Source organism: Nerophis ophidion, linkage group LG05 (assembly GCF_033978795.1).
Source record: "Nerophis ophidion isolate RoL-2023_Sa linkage group LG05, RoL_Noph_v1.0, whole genome shotgun sequence".
In the NCBI taxonomy this organism is placed as follows: Eukaryota; Metazoa; Chordata; class Actinopteri; order Syngnathiformes; family Syngnathidae; genus Nerophis; species Nerophis ophidion.
Window position 1 is genome coordinate 29,428,292 of NC_084615.1, and position 20,748 is coordinate 29,449,039.

The window sequence follows — 20,748 nt, forward strand, 5'->3', positions numbered from 1 at the left end:
ATGAGATGCGATGCAAGTGTAAGCCACTGTGACACTATTCCTTTTTTTTTTTTTTTTTACAAATGTCTAATGATAATGTCAATGAGGGATTTTTAGTCACTGCTATGCTGAAATTATAACTAATATTGATACTGTTGTTGATATTAATTTTTGTTTCACTACTTTTGGTTTGTTCTGTGTCGTGTTTGTCTTCTCTAAATTGCTCTGTTTATTGCAGTTCTGAGTGTTGCTGGGTCAGGTTTGGTTTTGGAATTGGATTGCATTGTTATGGTATTGCTGTGTATTGTCTTTTGGATTGATTTAAAAAAAAATATATACATATATATTTTTTAAAAATGAGAATCGATTCTGAATCGCACAACGTGAAAATCGCGATTCAAATTCGAATCTATTTTTTCCCCACACCCATAATAAATAATCTTTGTCTCGATAAAAAAAAGGGTTCAAGATGTTCATCATAATTCTTTGTGAAAACTTGTAGTTTGAACAGTCTCTTAAACTGAATCATATTTGTGCTTTGTTTGATTTCTTTGGTTAATCCATTCCATAATTTAATCCCAGCTACGGATATGCTGAAGATTTTAAGTGTTGTACGGGCATACAAATGTTTTAAATGAGATTATCCTCTAAGGTTATATTTGTCTTTTGTGGAGAAGAAGTGTTGTACATTCTTGGGTAGTAGCAGGTTATAGTTTGCTTTGTACATCATTTTAGCAGTTTGCAAATGCACCAAATCGTTGAATTTCAATAATTGTGATTGAATAAATAAAGGGTGTGTATGTTTATATCAAACATTATCTATTATTCTAATTGATCTTTTTTGTAACACATTTAGTGAATGAAGCATAAATTTGCGGTTGTTTCCCCATATTTCTGCACAATAACTCAGATATGGTAACACTAGCGAGCAGTAGAGAATATAAAGTGATTTTTAGTCTTGAACATGTTTTGCTTTATTCATTATTGACATGTTTCTTGACACCTTATGTTGTATGTTTTTTATTTGAGAGTTCCACTTCATTTTATCATCAATCATTATACCTAAAATTTTGGTTTAATTTACCCTTTCAATTTCTATTCAGTCTGTTTGTAATTGTGTTTGACTTTCTCCTCTACTGTTACCAAATAGCATTATTTCAGTCTTACTGAGATGCAAAGATAGTCTGTTTTTTGTCAAACCATCTTTTTAATTTGTTAATTTCTTCTTTTATTATTTGTATTAGCTTCTGTGTGTTCTTTCCATAGCACAGTTGTATCATCCACAAATAACACTAACTTTAAATCTTTTGTAACTTTACAAATTTAGTGTAGTATCTCATATAACCCCCTTGAGATATTTAATTTCTCGTTATTTTTCTTCACTAATTATATTATTCTGCTCTCTGATACATTTTTTAAGGGCTTTATACCACTTAAAAACATACAATATATTGCAAGAAATGTGCACACATGTTCATCATGACAATGCATGCAAATCAGCTATGACCAAATAAAGCAAGACGCGCAGGTCGTCAGTCATTTTTAGTTTTTAGGTCTCATTTATGGGAGATCTGAGCCTGTTCCATCTTTATTTTCTTTCTTTTTGTGTAATATTCTTGTCCTGGACGTGTTTATCATGTCTTAAGAATGTGTAAAAGGCCCAAAAAAATGGATCCCCGGTTTGCACTTTGGACACCCCTGCTGAAAGTTTAACGTCTGACAAAGTTACAGTTCAGTCTGGGAAAGATTAGGAGACTGTAATCATTCCTGGGTCAGCTTATTCTCAGTCAAGCGGGTTATCAGCGAGCGCCCGCATTCCCGAGAATTAAACTGCCCTCGATCATTACATTGCATCGCAATGAGTGGGCTTGTACGTGCTTGCATTGTACCGCCATCGCCTTGTGAGACGGCTTACCTGATGTGTTGTGATCTGTTTTCTCTGTCAATATGCCTTTACAGTTCACACCATCGAGCTCTGGTTCGTATTTTGTCCACAGTTAGCAAGTCCTGACATTTAAATGACTGTACATGCTTCTGGTGCACCTTGACGATAAGTGCTGTTGTTATGGTACGCTTACTTCAGTGGTTGTAAACCCACTTCCAGATCTATGTGACCGACCTTTACCACAGCCTGGCTTGTGCGTACATCTGTGGCCCGAAAAGGTCAACAACCCAAACTAGTTTTAAGTCCACAGCGAAGTATTTAGACAGTACATCACTACTCTCCACTGCGGTGTAGACTAATGGGGATCCTTAATAAATTACACTAAACTAAACTAAACCTGCAGCCATTTTTTTTTTCAGCAGCAATGTTGGTTTGTCGACCTTTCAAGTAATTCGATACATTTGTATTTTTGGGTTTGAAACAACTGTATTGTTGATAATAGAGGTAAATATTATATTTATTCATTACCAATAGTGCTATTTGTATTGCTCCATTGTGTAGTGTAATAACGTTCATTGTCATTTCTGTGTTATTAATATTTACTTCACTAACTGCTTCTTTGCTATCACTTCGTATCATATATGTACACATCGTATTTGCTAATGTTGCCCTGTTGTTGTTGTTGTCTCTCTATCTTATCACCTTCTGTCTTCCTTTTTTTTCTTCTTTCTATCCCCTCCTGCGCCACACATTAATATATATCCATTTAATAAAGTCAAATACAGATAAGGCAACAAGAGAAATATCCCACACTTCTCTTTTGTAAAGTATTTCTGAACAGCAAATATGGGCATTTACATCAGCAATTTGATATGCCTTAGTGGCTGGAAAAAGTCACCCGCCATCCAACCGCTTGTCCCTCTTGGGGTTGTCACTTGTCTATTCTGTAGGGACAATAGTTATCCTCACCATGGTGGCTTGCAGAATGCTGCCGTACACAATATGATGTCATTGCTTTACAAAAGACGTGCATTACTTGGCTTTCACCAGCAGAGTAATTGTTTAGTCAGTCTATTCCACAGGTGTCAAACTCAAGACCCGGGGGCCAGGCAACTATTTACATTTTTATTTTGGACAATTCAACAATAATATTGTATTGTGGCTGTAATACCGTGACAAAATCGTACTGTGAGATTTTGATAACAATACATTTCGTATATCATTACAAGGCTTTATTGCTAACATTTTGAAACCAGAATACTGTGATATTTACAATAATATTACATTCCTAGTAACCGGTGTCATTTAATTTTCCTAAATTTCATTTGAAAAAAGTAAATTACATGATGTGATCACGAGGCTTGCGCTGGGAAACCACATTCAATGATCTCAAACCTGCACACTGAGATTTGATGGTGCCCAGATACTGACAGTAAAGTAATAAAATGTCCCTGCAGAGTCTCTGTTTTTGGCCAAAAGACAACTATTATTAGCCTTGGCTGTTAACAAAAGTGGAAAGATCAGCAGTTCCTCTGGAGTTATATGAGGAAAAGTCCATACAATTTGACTGCGTTTTGTACCTGCTTCACTCAAATGTACTGAGTGCTAAAATTACCAAGAGTGACCATGAAGGGGATTGCTGATGGACCTTCATGGTTGGCTTAATCACTGCTTCTTAGTTATTTTCTTTTACGCCCCCTTGGTAGTTGGAAGAATATAATATGTTGCACCCCTATACTCTCCACTGTGACTATAAATAGTATATTTCTGTGAATTGCTCCAAAGCATTCACACATATTGTTTTCTCCACCAAAATTCATCTATTTATTAAACTACTGCTTCTCCTTTTCCTTGTCCTTCTCCTTTTCCTTCTCCTCCTCTTCTTCTTCCACATTTTGGCGCGCTATACCGTCCACATTTTTCAAACAACTCAAACCGTTCCAACCTCAAACTGTTCAGTCTATTCGGGAATCGAGAGCTTTCCCTCGACAAATTCCCAGATTTCCTAGAATTCCAGGTTTTCCAGGACATTTTTCCTATTGAAACTTCCAGCATTTCCACATTTTTCAACCAATTCAAACCATTTCACCTTCAACACATTCCACCAGGGCCGCAACTAACAATTAATTTGATAATCAATCAATCTGTCGATTATTACTTCGATTAATCGATGAATAATCGGATAAAAGAGACAAACTAAATTTCTATCCTTTTCAATACTTTATTTTAAAAAAAAACAGCATACTGGCACCATGTCCTTTCGACTTGCCAAATAAAACAAGGCAAGTGTTACAAAAAATGTATTTTTTTTAATATAAAGTGCACCATTGTCCTGCACAATAGCAATAATTTTGCTTAGGGTAATTTCAAACCTGGCTACTACCTATTCCAACCATTCTGCAATGTTGGATGCTGAATGTCTTTCCTCTAGTGGCATGGTGGTAAGGCAGATTGACTTCATGTTCCATTCGTCTCCAATGTAGTGGCATGTATTGCCAAAGTAGGCAACACTTGTCCACACATCAGTAGTGAGAGCAAGTTTGCTCTGGGTGGCTTTTATGTCAGTCTACACAGCATGGAATGTCCGCTTGTACTTCCTCTCCCTCAGTTTGGTAAAATGGTTCCTCGAGGGAAGAGTGTAACCAGGGTTGAGGACGTGAATCATTTGTCTAAAACCTTCATCCTTCACCATTGATAGTGGCCTCATGTCAGTTACCAACATATTCGGGTAGCATCAGTCAGTGCAGCAGCTTGCTGTGGTGTGCACACCTTCCTTTGTACCAAGTCTCTAATGCTGCCTTGTTTCTTTCTGAAATGAGAGAAACCATATTATGAACGTACATCGTAGCATCATTTACATGTAACTCAATACACGCCCAGTTGATTTCTTTAATCATTTCTGACAAATACGCCACCACATTAAAAAAAACAGCTAAATTAAATAAATAGACATTAGAGTTGCAGAATACACCAATAATAACACACAAATGTAACTCATCAGATCAAAACTGGATCAGCTATAGTACACGTTTCTGTTCTGAATAATAAAGGATTCATTTTAGGCTACCTCTGAATCATAGCTTGAAATATTTTAGCACCTTCATAACGTTTAGTTATACTAAAGCGTCACTCAAGTCTAAATAGATTTATATAGCTTTATTGGGCCCGGCCACATTGATCCATTATGAAACCAACCTGAGATATTTCTGTCTGTTACGTTTATACGTGCGTTTTCTCTCTGAAAACGGAGTCAACTGTGCCGGAGACACATTGTCAGCCCCGCGTTGCAACAAAGACAAAACTTTAACGTTACTCACAAAAAAGCTGAACTTAGACTCCCTTTTTAGACCAGTTGATCTGCCGTTTGTCCCACTCTCCCTTGTGGAGGGGGTCCGGTCCGATCCGGTGGCCATGTACTGCTTGTCTGTGTATCGGCTGGGGACATCTCTGCGCTGCTGATCCGCCTCCGCTTGGGATGGTTTCCTGCTGGCTACGCTGTGAACGGGACTCTCGCTGCTGTGTTGGATCCACTTTGGACTGGACTCTCGCGACTGTGTTGGATCCAATATGGATTTAACTTTCACAGTATCATGTTAGACCCGCTCGACATCCATTGCTTTCGTCTTCTCCAAGGTTCTCATAGTCATCATTGTCACCGACGTCCCACTGGGTCATCATTGTCACCGACGTCCCACTGGGTGTGAGTTTTCCTTGCCCTTATGCGTGCCTACCGAGGATGTGGTAGTGGTTTGTGTTGTGGTTTGTGCAGCCCTTTGAGACACTAGTGATTTAGGGCTATATAAGTAAACATTGATTGATTGATTGATTAATGAATGCCTGTTGCGACTCAAAACAACACAGAAAATGAAGACGTCGAACTATCCAAAAAGTTCCCAACACTCTGAAAGTTATTACACGACAGTTGGTGCAGTGCTGCCTTAAAAAAATGTCCTCGTTAACAAAAGATTAAGAACACACAAAGACGGACACAACGGATCAATATACTCGGACTATGGACTTAAAAAAGTTATGTACTCTGAGTTCTTCCCTTCATCCATGGCTCCTCTTCAGCTGCTGAAACAATGTTGTCCTTCGTTCCACGTACGCGAGGTCCATGCTGCTCGTTTTGCAGGAAATGACGTCTTTGCAGTGTTTAAAGTAAAGTGTTCTGACACATTTGAAGACTTGGGTATTACACTTTTCTCCATCGAAGCAATAACCTCGAGATGTTTCTCCACTGAACCATCCACACTGTTTCCCTCCGCCATTTTTCGAATGTTTCCAAGCAAATGTGACTGTGTGGTCACGTGAGCTGCACATGACACATCATTGGCTGGCTCACTGCCACCACATGAGACAAAGCCTCAGCGCTGCCCAACGAATCGATGACTAAATTAATCGCCAACTATTTTTTATAAGCGATTTAATCGATTAGTTGTTGCAGCCTTACATTCCACCATCCTGGGAATTTAAACTACCTTTTTTTCCAAGTTCCCAAAAATTCCAGGATTTTCCGGAATTCCTGGTTTTCCAAAGCCCTATTTCCACCCTCTTTTCTAGCGATTATTCCTTCCACATTTTTCAATGCATATAAACCGTTTCACAGTCAAAACATTCCTCTTAATCAGGACAAAAAACAAAATCGTTTTTTCATCCATCATCTTCCGCTTATCCGAGGTCGGGTCGCGGGGGCAACAGCCTAAGCAGGGAAACCCAGACTTCCGTCTCCCCAGCCACTTCGTCTAGCTCTTCCCGGGGGATCTTGAGGCGTTCCCAGGCCAGCCGGGAGACATAGTCTTCCCAACGTGTCCTGGGTCTTCCCCGTGGCCTCCTACCGGTTGGACGTGCCCTAAACACCTCCCTAGGGAGGCGTTCGGGTGGCATCCTGACCAGATGCCCGAACCACCTCATCTGGCTCCTCTCGATGTGAAGGAGCAGCGGCTTTACTTTGAGTTCTTCCCGGATGGCAGAGCTTCTCACCCTATCTCTAAGGGAGAGCCCCGCCACACGGCGGAGGAAACTCATTTCGGCCGCTTGTACCCGTGATCTTATCCTTTCGGTCATGACCCAAAGCTCATGACCATAGGTGAGGATGGGAATGTAGATCGACCGGTAAATTGAGAGCTTTGCCTTCCGGCTCAGCTCCTTCTTCACCACAACGGACCGGTACAACGTCCACATTACTGAAGACGCCGCACCGATCCGCCTGTCGATCTCACGATCCACTCTTCCCTCACTCGTGAACAAGACTCCTAGGTACTTGAACTCCTCCACTTGGGGCAGGGTCTCCTCCCCAACCCGGAGATGGCACTCCACCCTTTTCCGGGCGAGAACCATGGACTCGGACTTGGAGGTGCTGATTCTCATTCCGGTCGTTTCACACTCGGCTGCGAACCGATCCAGCGAGAGCTGAAGATCCTGGTCAGATGAAGCCATCAGGACTACATCATCTGCAAAAAGCAGAGACCTAATCCTGCGGTTACCAAACCGGAACCTCTCAACGCCTTGACTGCACCTAGAAATTCTGTCCATAAAAGTTATGAACAGAATCGGTGACAAAGGACAGCCTTGGCGGAGTCCAACCCTCACTGGAAATGTGTTCGACTTACTGCCGGCAATGCGGACCAAGCTCCGGCACTGATCATACAGGGAACGGACCGCCACAATAAGACAGTTCGATACCCCATACTCTCTGAGCACTCCCCACAGGACTTCCCGAGGGACACGGTCGAATGCCTTCTCCAAGTTCACAAAGCACATGTAGACTGGTTGGGCAAACTCCCATGCACCCTCAAGAACCCTGCCGAGAGTATAGAGCTGGTCCATAGTTCCACGACCAGGACGAAAACCACACTGTTCCTCCTGAATCCGAGGTTCGACTATCCGACGTAGCCTCCTCTCCAGTACACCTGAATAAACCTTACCGGGAAGGCTGAGGAGTGTGATCCCACGATAGTTGGAACACACCCTCCGGTCCCCCTTCTTAAAGAGAGGAACCACCACCCCGGTCTGCCAATCCAGAGGTACTGCCCCCGATGTCCACGCGATGCTGCAAAGTCTTGTCAACCAAGACAGCCCCACAGCATCCAGAGCCTTAAGGAACTCCGGGCGGGTCTCGTCCACCCCTGGGGCCTTGCCACCGAGGAGCTTTTTAACTACCTCAGCGACCTCAGCCCCAGAAATAGGAGAGTCCACCACAGATTCCACAGGCACTGCTTCCTCATAGGAAGACGTGTTGGTGGGATTGAGGAGGTCTTCGAAGTATTCCTTCCACCTATCCACAACATCCGCAGTCGAGGTCAGCAGAACACCATCCGCACCATACACGGTGTTGATAGTGCACTGCTTCCCCTTCCTGAGGCGGCGGACGGTGGTCCAGAATCGCTTCGAAGCCGTCCGGAAGTCGTTTTCCATGGCTTCCCCGAACTCTTCCCATGTCCGAGTTTTTGCCTCCGCGACCGCTGAAGCTGCACACCGCTTGGCCTGTCGGTACCTGTCCACTGCCTCCGGAGTCCTATGAGCCAAAAGGACCCGATAGGTCTCCTTCTTCAGCTTGACGGCATCCCTCACCGCTGGTGTCCACCAAGGGGTTTTAGGATTGCCGCCCCGACAGGCACCAACTACCTTGCGGCCACAGCTCCGATCTGCCGCCTCGACAATAGAGGTGCGGAACATGGTCCACTCAGACTCAATGTCCAGCACCTCCCTCGTGACATGTTCAAAGTTCTTCCGGAGATGGGAATTGAAACTTTGTCTGACAGGAGACTCTGCCAGACGTTCCCAGCAGACCCTCACAATGCGTTTGGGCCTCCCAGGTCTGTCCGGCATCCTCCCCCACCATCGCAGCCAACTCACCACCAGGTGGTGATCGGTAGAAAGCTCCGCCCCTCTCTTCACCCGAGTGTCCATAACATGAGGCCGCAAATCCGATGACACAACTACAAAGTCGATCATGGAACTGCGGCCTAGGGTGTCCTGGTGCCAAGTGCACATATGGACACCCTTATGTTTGAACATGGTGTTTGTTATGGACAAACTGTGACGAGCACAAAAGTCCAATAACAAAACACCATTCGGGTTCAGATCCGGGCGGCCATTCTTCCCAATCACGCCTCTCCAGGTTTCACTGTCGTTGCCAACGTGAGCGTTGAAGTCTCCCAGTAGGACAAGGGAATCACCCGGGGGAGCACTTTCCAGTACTCCCTCGAGTGTACCCAAAAAGGGTGGGTACTCTGAACTGCTGTTTGGTGCATAAGCACAAACAACCGTCAGGACCCGTCCCCCCACCCGAAGGCGGAGGGAGGCTACCCTTTCGTCCACCGGGTTGAACTCCAACGTACAGGCTTTGAGCCGGGGGGAAACAAGAATTGCCACCCCAGCCCGTCGCCTCTCACTGCCGGCAACGCCAGAGTGGAAGAGGGTCCAATCCCTCTCGAGAGAAGTGGTTCCAGAGCCCTTGCTGTGCGTCGAAGTGAGTCCGACTATATCCAGCCGGAATTTCTCGACTTCGCGCACTAGCTCAGGCTTTCCCCCCCCCAGTGACGTGACGGCAGTTTTTTGAACTGGAAAAACTGCCGGTTTTCCCGAAATTCCTGGATTTCTGTAATACCATTTCTCAATTCAACACGTTACTACTTCGACATATCTCGACCAATTTGAAACATTCCAACACCAACCATTCCCACTCCTTCAGACCATTAATTTTTTTTTTTTTTTTTTTAACATTTTCCAAAAGAAATTCTGCTTTTCCCGAAATTCCCAAATTGTTTGGAAATCAATGGAACATTCCTCACACTTCCATCATTTCCACATTTTTCAATTGATTCAAACCATTCCACTTTTAACACATTTCACCATCCTGGAAATTTAAACTTCCCTTTTTCCGGGTTTAAAAAAATTCCAGTATTTTCCATAACTGGTTTTCCAAAGCCCTATTTCCACCCTTTTTTCTAACGACTACTCCTTTCACATTTTTCAATGCATTTCAACCGTTTCACTGTCAAAACATTACTCTTAATCAGGACAGGTTTTCCCGGAAATCCTGGATTTCTCTAATACCATTTCTCAATTCAACATGTTACTACTTCAACATTTCTCGACCAATTTGAAAAATTCCAACACTATCAATTTCAACTCCTTCAGACCATTCAAGTTTTATTTTACCATTTTTGAAAAAAATCCTGCTTTTCCCGAAATTCCCAATTTTTGGGAAATTCCCATTCAAATCAATGGAACATTCTTTAAACATCCATCATTTCCACATTTTTCAACCGATTCAAACCATTCCAGCTTCAACACATTCCACCATCCTGGAAATTTAAACATTGAACAGTCTTCAAAGTTCCACATTTCCCACATTTTCCATCCTGGAAATTTAAACATTGAACAGTTTTCAAAGTTCCACATTTCCCACATTTTTCATCTGATTCAAACTATTCCAACTTCAAAATATTGAGCCTGTTTTGGAATTGTGTGCTCTACTTCTGTTACGTACGGAAGGAGACGACACAACGGCGGGAATCAATTTAATAGGTTTATTGACACTGAAGAATTGGCGGGATGTGTATGCTACTCTAAGTGTGTGGTGCAAGACGATGTGTAGAATTAACCATGTAAATATTACCAGAGTTTGTTGTATGTTCGCGTTGGAAGAACCCAAAGGGGCAAGGCGAGAAGGCAGTCCATGGGCAGGCAACAGGAGAGAAGCAACAAGGTCCGTGTCCAAGCAGGGGTCGAGGATCAAGGCAGGCAGTCCGGAATCCAGAGGGAAGTCGAGGCACAAAGCTCGATTACGGGAAACACTACTGCAAACTCAAAGGACATACGACACGGGAACAGGGAGGGCACAGAGAGAGAGCAAGTACGCGGGAGGGAAGTTAAAGTTAAAGTACCAATGATTGTCACACACATTCTAGACGTGCCAAAATTAGTCTCTGCATTCAACCCATCACCCTTGATCACCCCCTGGGAGGTGAGGGGAGCAGTGGGCAGCAGCGGTGCCACGCCCGGGAATAATTTTATGGTGATTTAACCCCCAATTCCAACCCTTAATGCAGAGAGGTAATGGGTCCCATTTTTATAGTCTTTGGTATGACTCAGCCGGGATTTGATCTCACGACCTACCGATCTCAGGGCGGACACTCTAACCACAAGGCCACTGAGCCAGAGACGGGATGCTTACTGCAAGAGTGAACTAGGTTCCGGCACTGGATCTTCTGGTCCGCTGGTCTTTATGCTGCCTGCCCTCATCAAGCCCAGGTGCACTGATTGACGATTGCCTGCAGACGCGTGGCTGCGATACTTGCAGAGCAAGCAGGGGTGTGTCCCGGCGCACTTCCAGCGGAGGTGCCGGCAGAGCCTGCGGGATTGTGCACGCGCCCTGACAACTTCAACAATTATTTAAAAAAATCCAGGATTTTAGTTCAACTTCAGCGTTGGAGCATTCACATGCAATTCCTTTGGGAATTGCCTCATCTAGTTTGTCTATAATGTTGTCATAATTATACCTCTGCATAACATTGTAAGCTTATTAACATTAAAAGAAACAAATCACCGGCCTTTCCTCGTCTCCCTCTGTGGTTACAGTGGCTAAACACGCTTCATCATCATATTCTGGTACGGCAAAAAAGGAATCACACGCACCACACAGCGCCCCCCAGGGGGGCCTGTCCCACCATTTGAGAAGGACTGGCTTCCATGAAGGGCAACACTTGGGAAGACTAAATGAAAGCGCCAGCAGCAGCATGAGCAGCAGCAAGGTCTAATTATTTTTTCAACGGCGGATGTCATTTAGCTGCCTTAGTGCAGCTGAGCCCCCCTGCCATTGCCTTATGTCAGCACGCTCTCTTGCTGGTGTTAATGCACTGGGGGCGAAGCTTCATGCTAGCAACTTCTTCCTTCTCTGTGTTGGTCCACTCATGCCTACTTCTGATGGACGCCGGAGGCAAACACTTGGCCTGACAATAGGCTTGTTTTGGGTCAGAATGTGCCTGTCATTGTGCGATATGCTTCACTTGGGCCAAACAATGGCTTCATTGAGCATCCGAAGCAGGGTCCGTCACCATGGCATCCCACCCCCATGATCCCCCACACCGCCATGCCACACCCTGCCCCCAATCCGGCCTCTTGCTTTGCACTTGTCACCGTTTGTTGGAACAGCTGGGGTTTGGCAGGCATTGTTGGTCACACCCAAGAGGCAAAGTCACATTCTGCTCATTGTTGCAATTGTTAATGTCGAAAGCTTGTCATCAGATGTGAACGGCTCAGCCTTTTTTGCCTGTAGCTTGCTATGGACTTGCTGGACATCAGTCATTGCTGGCTATTCTAGGACCCCATCAACAAATTTGGTAACACTTTAGTATGGGGAACACATTCTAAGTAACAAAGACTTAATTAAGAGTTATTTGGTTAGGGTTAAGGTTAGAGGGTTATGGTTAGGGTTGTTGTGTAATAAGCCCATGCAGAATATGGCATTAATAAGTATTTAATAATGATGTGTACTAGGCAAAGGGAAAGAGGCGACACCAAAGCAGAACTTCGGTTTAGAAGGTTTATTCAAACCTTTGATGAATGTGTGGAGTGTGTATGCTACCACTAGTGAGTGAATGCGGACGATGCGTAGAATTAACAATGTGGGATTTACCAGAGGATGTTGTCGGTGCATGTTGAATGTATCTTTCATCGAACCCAAGGGGGAAGGCAAAGAGGCAGTCAGTAGGGAGGCAAACAGTCGGGGGCTGGAGAAAGGCAACTATGTCCGGGTCCAAGCAGTGGTCGAGGATCAGGGAAGGCAAGCAAAGATCCGGGAGGAGGTTGTGAGGCAAAACACGATCATGGAAGACACAAAGCACATCAAGACAGGAACAAAGAAGGCGAGCAAGGAACGAGGGAGGGGTGCCAGACGTGATTGCTTACTCAGGGAAGATCGGCTAGGTTCTGTTGAAGGTGTCCTGGCTTCTCTGGCTTTTTATGCCACTCCCTCTCGTCAGGACCAGGTGCGCTGATGCGTGATTGCCTGCAGCCTTCTTGCTGCGTGGGCGAGTAGGGGTGTGTCCGGGTGAGCAGGCAGAGGAAGAATTGTGACACTCAGTTGCAGGAGAAACAAGGGTTCGAGTCTGCGCCGTGACAAATAATGACTAATTAAGAGCCATTCATCCATTTCCTACCGCTTGTACCTTTCGCCACCTCATCGCAGGGTTAGGGTTTGAGTTGTTGTATATTAAGACCATGCAGAATAAGGCATTAATAAGTACTTAATACTGCGATGAAGTGGTGACTTGTCCAGGGTGTACCCCACCTTCTGCCCTATTATAGCTGAAATAGGCACCAGTGCCCCCCGCGACCCCAAAGGGAATCAGCAGTAGAAAATGGATGGATGGATAATAATGACTAATTAAGAGCCAATATGTTACTAATTTGCATGTTAATAAGCAACTAATTAATGGTGAATATGTTCCCCATGCTGAAGTGTTATCACAAGGTGGTATAGCTCGGTTGGTAGAGCGGCCGTGCCAGCAACTTGAGGGTTGCAGGTTCGATCCCCGCTTCCGCCATGCTAGTCACTGCCGTTGTGTCCTTGGGCAAGACATTTTACCCACCTGCTCCCAGTGCCACCCACACTGGTTTAAATGTGTCTTAGATATTGGGTTTCACTATGTAAAGCGCTTTGAGTCGCTAGAGTAAAAGCACTATATAAATATAATTCACTTCACTTCACAAACTCCCCTAGAACTGGGGTGTCAAACCCGTGTTCATTCAGGGTCACATCACACCTTAGGCTGCCTTTAGAGGGCCACTTGTACCACTGAACAATATATGAATAGAAATGTATTCGCCTCACTATATTACATAACTGCCTACTCAATTTATTTTTCTTTTTTTTTCTTACGAACACTGTAAAAAGGATGTGTAGATTTTGTGGTTAAAAACTTGCCGTTCAGTCACTAGAATTTTACCGGGTTTTAAAATATGCAGTGTTTCCTACAGCAAATTACTGAAAAATGGAAAAAAGGTACCACTGTTTAAAGAGTCAAATTCTGGTTACTGAGCTGTCAGGTTTTACCTTAAAATGTATTGTCATTTTTACATTGTACAATTTGAGGGATAACTCGCTTGAGGTCAAGCAGATATTCATGTATTAATTTTTATTTGAACAAAAACATGTTTGGATTGTATGATTGTAGATTTTTGGCATTATCTTATAATATTAACATTTTAAAGATTTGCAACTGCATGCAATACATGTATTTTTTTTGTCAAAATTAAAAGAACAAGGGAAACACAGTGGAAAAGTGGGTCTCAGGGAGAAGGTCCTGGGTTCAATAGCCAAGCTCAGGGTTTTGCATGTTCTCCCCGTGGCTGCGTGGGTTCTCTCTGGCTTTTCCCACTTCCAAAGATATGCACCTGGGTTATGTTAGGTTAGGTTAGGTTAGGTTAGGTTGATTGGCAACACTAAACTGGCCCTAGTGTCTACCTGTGTTGGCCCTGCGATGAGGCGCCGACTTGTGTACCCTGCCTTCTGCCCGAGTGCAGCTGGGATTGACTTCAGCCCCCCCACGACCTCAAAAGGGACAAGCGGTAGAAAATGGATGGAAAGAATGAGCACATTCAGCAAAAAAGATGCTGTAAAGTCCCTTATTGACATGTATTAATTCTAGGCTTTCACAAGCCATATAAAATGATGTGGCCCCCAGTTCTTGAGCTTGACTCCTGTGCCCTAAAATGATAAGAAAATCAAATGTTTTTCATGAGACACTCACCCAGCGATTGCACACGATTATCCCAGCTCCAAAAAGATCGCCAGCCACCATGCCTCTTGACCCTGCTCATTGTTTGAGGGTCAGAGGGCAACGTCGTTCGGACACTCACTTATGGCACTTCTTTAATGAACAGGCTGTCGTCTGGTGAGTTATGGAGCTTTCGTGGAGAGTCTTTCAAAAAAAAAATTCCTGGTCCCATTAGCCATAAAATGCACATCAGAACCCCTAGGATTGCGTTACCACAGCCATTTAAAACATGAAAAACATTGCAATTATTAAACCTTTACCAATTTTTACCCAAAGTAATTTGATTCAAGTTCACTTAGTTGATTTACGGGGATCCACTTCACGCCCCCAGTTAACATTCATAGGAGTGTAACAACAAGTACAACTTTTGCCACATTGTACTGAGCAGACAGGACAAACACATTTACAAAACCCAAAACCAAAACAGAATACAATGATTTTCAAATCCTTTTCAACTTATATTCAATTGAATAGACTGCAAAGATTTGTACCACTGTGTTACATGACCTTTCCTTGTAACAACACTCAGTAAATGTTTGGGAACTGAGAATACCAATTTTTGAAGCTTTTCAGGTGGAATTCTTTCCAATTCTTGCTTGATTTACAGCTTAAGTTGTTCAACAGCCTGGGTTCTCCGTTGTGGTATTTTAGGCTTCATAACATCTGGACTACAGGCAGGCCAGTCTAGTACCTGCACTCCTTTACTATGAAACCATGCTGTTGTAACACGTGGCTTGTCATTGTCTTGCTGAAATAAGCAGGGGCGTCCATGATTACGTTGCTTTGATGGCAACATATGTTGCTCCAAAACCTGTATGTACCTTTCAATATTAATGATGCCTTCACAGATGTGTAAGTTACTGATGCCTTGGGCACTAATACACCCCTAAACCATCACAAATACTAGCTTTTGAACTTTGCGCCAATAACAATCCGGATGGTTCTTTTCCTCTTTGAGTCGGAGCACACGACTTACACAGTTTCCAAAAAGAATTTGAAATGTGGACTCGTCAGACCACAGAACCCTTTTCCACTTTGCATCAGTCCATCTTAGATGAGCTAAGGCCCAGCGAAGCCGGCAGTGTGTCTGGGTGTTGTTGATATATGGCTTTCGCTTTGCATAGTAGAGTTTTAACTTGCAAGTACAGATGTAGCGACAAACTGTAGTTACTGACAGTGGTTTCCTGAAGTGTTCCTGAGCCCATGTGGTGATATCCTTTACACACTGATGTCAGTTTTTGATGCAGTACCGCCTGAGGGATCAAAGGTCACAGGCATTCAATGTTGGTTTTCAGCCTTGCTGCTTACGTGCAGTGATTTCTCCAGATTCTCTGAACCTTTCGATGTTATTACGGACCGTAGATGGTGAAATCCCTAAATACCTTGCCAATAGCTGGTTAATAAATGTTGTTCTTAAACAATTTGCTCAGGCATTTGTTCACAAAGTGGTGACCCTCACCCCATCCTTGTTTGTGAATGACTGAGCATTTCATGAAACCTGCTTTTATATCCAACCATGGCACCCACCTGTTCCCAATTAGCCCGTTCACCTGTAGGATTTTTATGAGCATTCCTCAACTTTCTCAGTCTTTTTTGCCACATTAAATTCCAAATGAGCTAATATTTGCAAAAAACATTTTTTTTGTCTCTGCAGTGTTCTCAATTGAATAGAGGTTGACAAGGATTTGCAAATCATTGTATTTTGTTTTTATTTCATGAAAATAAAGAACACGCATTGAAATGAGAAAGTGTGTCCAAACGTTTAGCCTCTACTGTATAAGGCCAAAAATACGGTATTTTTTTAACAAAATTTTATCATAATTTACATATACATACACATATATATATATATATATATATATATATATATATATATATGTATATATATATATACACACACACACACACATATACACACACAAACATACATACATATATATATATATATATACATACACGTATACATACACATATATACATACATATATATACATACATATATATATATACATACATACATACATATATATATATATATATATATATATATATATATATAAAAAATAATATACATTCTTAATAATATACCACATGTAACATTTTTATTAATTTGTACATCTTACACTTAATATCCCTATTATACGACTGGTACTCTCTGCAGTTGAGTCCCTACAGTATGAGGATTTCAAACACCACAAACTAAATATTTTGCCCTAATTTCAAAAAATCTAAGGCCTTAAAAAGTAATTATCATCCAAAAAAACAACCATATACTTTCACAGTAACTACAGTACATTTTTGTACAAAATGTTTTTGCTTGTGAGAACAGGTTTTTTACTGTGAGGTGCACACCACGCTGTTATTACCATACAGGTAGTGACCTTCACTGGTTTTGGGGTTTGTACATGTTTGCCGCCCCCCTTTCTGAATTGATGGTCATCATCCCACGTTTCTGCTTAGACATCACTGTAAATGTGCAACTCTCAGGACATTTGCTGAAGTTATGGTCCGTATCATGACATTAGGCTAACCTTTAACATTCACGCCTACCTCTCCAACATTTATTCACCTTTTCCCTTTGCGGGCATTTCTTCAGCGTTGTCTCCCTTTTCGGAGAAGCAAGCCTTTTCGGCGCTCTAGAACTAGAACGAGAACTGGGTGACCCATGAAATTAATTTTAGGGCTGATCTGAACTTGCTGCGCTACTTTTCAGTGGCCTGCAATGGCAGATGAGATCTACACTGCAGCACAGTGTGTTCCTAATGGCCTAATTGGGAACACTGGATTGTATGTGTATTAATGCATTGTTAACCTTTGAGTAATGTACAGTTTTGTACATTGTACTGGTTGAGTGCGTGTATTACCACCCTTAAGCCTTTTTGATTATGAGAAGCATGAACACAAAGAAAGGTTTTGTTTAGTCGTGGTGTTGCGTTGTAGTAAAGCAAATGACCAAACCTCAGATGATCATGCAGCGGTTTGAACAAAGAAAGCATGTGAGTTCTGACCTGTGCGTGTGTGTGTGCGTGTGTGTGTGCGTGTGTGTGTGCGTGTGTGTGTGCGTGCGTGCGTGCGTGCGTGCGTGCGTGCGTGCGTGCGTGCGTGCGTGCGTGTAAGCATAGGAAGGGGGATTTACGGTCCAAGGGGGATTCATGTTTCAACCCTTGCAGGCCTTCCCTTTTGTCTGTCTGACGTGATTCACGCTAATTATTCATTTCCAATTCCCGCTTAATCGGACACACCTGAAATTACAATGCTTTACGAGTGTGTGCAGTCTGGGTGCATCAGCGAACCCCACTGCGTCTTCTTTTATTACCATTTTAGGCAAAGGCGGTTTGGATGTCAGCCATTCGTCTGACTAGACATTTTGTGTGTACTTATCATTTCAGGTCACTACTTGTATGGTGATAACAGCGTGGTTTGCACCTCACAGTAAATAGCCTGTTCTCACAAGCAAAAACATTTTGTACAAACATGTACTGTAGTTACTGGTTGTTTTTTGGATGATAATTACTTTTTAAGGCCTTACATTTTTTGAAATTAGGGCAAAATATTTAGTTTGTGGTGTTTGAAATCCTCAAACTGTAGGGACTCAACTGCAGAGAGTACCAGTCATATATTAGGGATATTACGTGTAAGATGTTACATGTGGTATATTATTAAGAATGTATATTATTTTATATATATATATATGTATATGTATGTATATATATATATGTGTATGTATACGTGTATGTATATATATATATATATATATGTGTGTGTGTGTGTGTGTGTGTGTGTGTGTGTGTGTGTGTGTGTGTGTGTGTGTGTGTGTGTGTGTGTGTGTATATATATATATATGTGTATGTATATGTAAATTATGATAGAATTTTGTAAAAAAAATACCGTATTTTTGGCCTTATACAGTAGAGGCTAAACATTTGGACACACTTTCTCATTTCAATGCGTGTTCTTTATTTTCATTACTATTTACATTGTAGATTGTCACTGAAAGCATCAAAACTTTGAATGAACACATGTGGAGTTATGTACTTAACAAAAAAATGTGAAATAACTGAAAACATGTTTTATATTCTGTTTTTTTTTTTTAAATAGCCACCCTTTTCTCTGATTACTGCTTTGCACACTCTTAGCATTCTCTCGATGAGCTTTAAGCACACGTGTGAAGTGAAAACCATTTCAGGTGACTACCTCTTGAAGTTTTAAACTGTCTAATCATCAAGTTTAAGCCACGTGAGGCCTAACACGACGGGCGTCGACTGTCATGGGAGAATAAAAAAAGCGAATGGACCCGTGGTCATCACCAAATGACTAAGGCCTAAAATTCAGTTTGGTGTGTAACTAGTGCCAGTAAACGACTATCTAAAGAGTGGACTTCCTTAGTGGAGTTGAGTTAGACTTTAACAATATTGTGTTTGTCCACAAAGTAATCATCAGCCCCCCCCGCCCCGACAATGTCCCATCCACCTTTCTTCAGGTGCACAAGCGTGGGGGTCCTCACACGAGGAGCAAGAGTGACGTGTCTTCCTCAAGGACACAACTGACGTGACGAAGTTGGTACTAAGTGGGGATTGAACCAGGGACCCTCGGTTTGCACATGGCCACTCTTCCACTGCGCCACGCCGTCTTCTCTCAATTGCTCTGTTTATTGCAGTTCTGAGTGTTGCTGGGTCACGTTTGGTTTTGGAATTGGATTGCATTGTTATGGTATTGCTGTGTATTGTTTTGTTGGATTAAAAAAAATAAAAAATAAAAAATAGTTTTTAAAAAAAATGAGAATTGATTCTGAATCGCACAACGTGAGCATTGTGATTCAAATTCGAATCGATTTTCCCGGGAGACTCCCGAATTTCAGTGACCCTCACGAAAATCTCTCGGGGCAACCATTCTCCCGAATTTCTCCCGATTTGCACCTGGACAACAATAATGGGGGCGTGTCTTTAAGGCACTGCCTTTAGCGTCTTTTACAACCTGTCGTCACGTCCGCTTTTCCTCCATACAAACAGCATGCCGGCACAGACACATAATATATGCGGCTTTTATACACACACAAGTGAATGCAAATGCATACTTGGTCAACAGCCATACAGGTAGGTCGTACTGAGGGTGGCCGTATAAAAAACTTTAACACTGTTACAAATATGCGCTACACTGTGAACCCACACCAAACAAGAATGACAAACACATTGCGGTTGAACAGCCGCACCGTTACACAACATAAACACAACAGAACAAATACCCAGAACCCCTTGCAGCACTAACTCTTCAGGGACGCTACAATATACACTCCCGCTACCACCAAACCCCGCCTCCCCAACCCCGCCCATCTCAAAGGTTGGCAAGTATGTTGTAATGTAATGAAACTTGTGTGGTTAGCATTAACTAATATGCTAACACTTTTACAAATGTCTGTGGTAGTTTTAGTAACATACAACGGCATTATTTTTGCATTGTTTCAGTTTCACAATAAATCTACCAAAATTACATAACACAACCTGCTCATTGTAATCTCGGGCGTAGAGTTATTGAGTCTGTTTAGCTGATTTGAAAGCTAGCTTCCGCAGCTAGTAGGTCCACCATGACCATGACTTCTGTTTTGTTTGATCAGCCATTTGGAAACAATTAAGATATGCAAATAAACACTTACAAAAAATATCTATATAACTATTTTTACAAGGTATATATATCTGCAGCGTAAATATATGGGGGAAAAAATGTCTTCTAAAATTTAGTGGGTGTGGCTTATATACGGGTGCAACCTACAAAAATACGGTAAATAGGAGCACGGTGGTACAGAGATTAGTGCATATACCTCACAATACGAAGGTCCTGGGTTCGATCATAGGCTCGGGATCTTTTTGTGTGGAGTTTCCATGTCCTCCCTGTGACTGCGTGGGTTCCCTCCGGGTACTCCATCTTCCTCCAAACCTTCAAAGACATGCACCTGGGGATAAGTTGATCGGCAACACTAAAAGGGCCTTAGGGTGTGAATGTGAGTGTGAATGTTGTCTGTCTGTCTGTGTTGGCCCTGCGAATGAGGTGGCGACTTGTCCAGGGTGTACTCCGCCTTCCGCCCGAAGCAGCTGAGATAGGCTC

At 42.6% G+C, this 20,748-nt stretch overlaps 1 protein-coding gene and 1 long non-coding RNA gene across 3 annotated transcripts in view; one reads left to right on the forward strand and one right to left on the reverse strand.

Moving 5' to 3' along the window:
* LOC133552893 (disheveled-associated activator of morphogenesis 1-like) overlaps positions 1-20,748 on the forward strand; it is a 116,892-nt gene that overhangs the window by 5,020 nt on the left and 91,124 nt on the right. The window lies entirely within an intron of this gene.
* LOC133552892 (uncharacterized) lies at positions 4,118-20,699 on the reverse strand. Its single transcript, XR_009806787.1, has 3 exons — positions 20,465-20,699; positions 10,488-12,892; positions 4,118-4,673 (listed from the first exon to the last, which is right to left on the reverse strand). It is a non-coding gene; the product is annotated as an uncharacterized LOC133552892 (long non-coding RNA).